A 2,966-nucleotide genomic window follows, 5' to 3' on the forward strand; every position below is an offset into this window, starting at 1 on the left:
GCGATGCAAACTCCAATCCAGACTGCTAAAGACCAGAACAACCCCTGATAATGACATGCCCTCTCTCTGCAACCCCTACTTGGAGGGCTTTCTTGGTGAATATGGCTGAGAGATGGGGACTTCCTTCTTTTACCCACACCCCACTCAAGGAAGTAAACAGTTTTTACCTTAAGTGTGTGGTTCTGCCAATAGTGGGATACTTATAACTCTGCCACCATCTTGTAAAGTGTTGGTTCAATGCCAGGAGAAGCAACTTAGAGACCTTTAGTTTCTGCCCCCCTCCACCAAGGATGAAATTTCTAAAGCAGGGGTGCCACTAAGAGAGAAACATGTCATTATCCCCACCCCAGGCTCCAGAGCCATAGCTCAGAGATTTGGGGGAGAAAAGTAGACCATATAGGGAACTGGGAGATATTTTAGTATCCTAGGGCTGTTGTTACAAAGTATTACAAATTTGGTGGCATAAAAATACAGAAATTTATTGTCTCATGGTTTTGGAGGCTGGAAGTCCAATCTCTAATGAAGATACAGCAAAGACTGTAGGCTGATAGCATGCAGGAGAAAGCCAAGAAATAAGGCAACTGTAGGGACAAACTTTTCTGAGGCAAACATTGACCACAGAAGCTATTCTACCTCAAGTTACAATTTAATTGGGTTAGTTTGTAGAGGAATTTATGGCCTGGAACATTGTTGAAAACAGTAGAGCAATTGACTGGCAATTAGCGGAATTTCACAGCTGAGTGTGGTCCAGGAATGAATGGAAGTGAGAACTTCCAGAACCATGTACCCAGGTGACTGTGGACAGAACCAAAGCTGTGCCTCCTGGGGGTATGCAACATCCGAGGCTTCATACTTTGGGTGGGAGATAGACTAGAGTAAAATGCACACAGTCAGTAAACAAATAAACACACAATTAACAATAACAAATGCAGGTGGGTAGAGGGACTAGAACCTAGAATTACTAGAATATATTATCTAAAGTGTCCAATTTCCAATAACAACATCACATGGCATGCAAAGAAACAGGAAACGATGAACTATACACCAGAAGAAAAGCAGGAATCAGAAATTACCTGTGAGAATAATGAAATGTCTGATTCAACACAGACTTCAAAGTAGCAATTAAAAATAGCATCAAAGGGGCAGGCCACGGTGGCTCAGTGGCAGAGTTCTTGCCTGTCATGCCAGATTCATGGTGCCTGGCCATGTAAAAAACAAAACAAACAAACAAAATCATCTTTGATGATATATCAAAGAACTAAAAAGAGCCATGATTAAAGGAGAAAAAGAAAGTATAATAGCAATGTCACACCAAATAGAGAACATCAATGTAGAGAGATATAAACTATAAAAAAAGAACCAAAAGGTAAAATGAGAACTGAAAGAAGATTAGTAAATCTGAGGATATATAAATAGAGACTATGCAGCAGAAAGGAGAGCTGAGAGAGCAAGGAGGAAATACATATATGTGATGAAATAATGATTATGGCTGAAAAACTTTATTCTAAAACAATGACCTACACATCCAGGATGCTCAATGAACTGTGAGTAGGGTAAATGCAGAGATCCTCATGTAAACACATGTTAATAGGAAAGCTGAAACTCCAGGACAAATAGAAAATTTTGAAATAAGCAAGAGAAAAACCAAATGGCACTTATAAGGGAATCTGAATAGATTAACAAATCACATTACCAGAAACAGTGGTTTCAAAGGCAGTGGGAAAGCATAATCAAAGTGTTAAAAAAACAATAAGAAGAAGAAAAAAACAACCTCTCAACCAGAAATTCCATATCTAACAAAAATATCTTTCAAAAACTGAAGGCAAAAATAGAGCTCTCTATCCCCCGAATGCTATGCTGGCACCAACATGCTTTTTCTGGTTCAATCCTCCATTTAGTCATAAAAATACATTAATCAGAACTTCCTGGCATCTTTTTGAGCAAGACTTTCAATAGGGTCCGGTATGTTCACTTCATCCAGAAATTTCCTTGAGAATCTGAAAAGATGCTGTAGTACTCTTTTCCAATGGGACTAGGAGCCAGCAGAGTAGATACACCTTCTTTAAAGATATCCCTCCAGCAGAATTTTTTCCCTTTGTCTCCAAGGGTTTGACTCTTCTTGACATATTCAATGTGTATGAGCAAAAGACCATGCTATCATACTTCCTAGTGGTGCTTTAAGAAGCATAAGCAAGCAGTACTTCCAGCCAGGCCTCAACGCACCGTCACTCACCTGCCTGACAGCCCAAAGCCAGCATTATATGTAACTCTGGCAGGACTAATCCCCTTTGTCGCTCTACCTCTAGTCAAGGTGATGACAAAGAATTATATCCCCTTTTCTTCAAATAGCTCATGGAACCAGTTTCCTATCTTTCTTGGAAGAAGTCATATGCAGTTTTGCTCTGCCAGAAAGTAGTCCAGCCAAACCAGACTTCCTTAATTTAACTAATGGTACAACTCCTGCTCTTATTTTCATGGTTTGCCTTTCTTACTTCTGAAAGACTCAGTGATGCTATAGCATTGGTAATAATAGGTTTGGAGATGGCATTACGCACTGAACTTTTTCTCTTGTCATATATTCCAACTGGCTCAAAGCCTTGAGGATAGTAGTCACTTTTGTACCTTTTTTTTTTTTATAATCACTTTACTACTTAAAAATACATCCCCAGATGTTTTATTTGTAAGATACTGGAATGCAATATACTAGAAACAGAATGGCTTTTAAAAATGGAATTTATTAAGTTACAAGTTTGCAGTTCTAAGGCTGTGAAAATATTCAAACTACGGCATCCAGAGATAGGCCCCTTAACTCCAAAGAAAGGGCCAAGCAAGTTTGGGATTTCTATCTCAGCTAGGAGGGCACATGGTGAAGACTGCTGGCTTTCTCTCCTCATTTCCTAAGGCTTCCCCTGGGGCGTTTTCCTTCTGCATCTCCAAAGGTCTCTGGCTGTGTGGGCTCTGTTGGC

At 39.8% G+C, this 2,966-nt stretch overlaps 1 pseudogene; it reads left to right on the forward strand.

The window, feature by feature from the left end:
* Nucleotides 1–1,032: 1,032 nt before the first annotated feature.
* On the forward strand, nucleotides 1,033–2,707 carry LOC143661115 (transmembrane protein 69 pseudogene; annotated as a pseudogene).
* The last annotated feature ends 259 nt before the right edge of the window (nucleotides 2,708–2,966 follow it).

This window comes from Tamandua tetradactyla, chromosome 17 (assembly GCF_023851605.1).
Source record: "Tamandua tetradactyla isolate mTamTet1 chromosome 17, mTamTet1.pri, whole genome shotgun sequence".
In the NCBI taxonomy this organism is placed as follows: domain Eukaryota; kingdom Metazoa; phylum Chordata; class Mammalia; order Pilosa; family Myrmecophagidae; genus Tamandua; species Tamandua tetradactyla.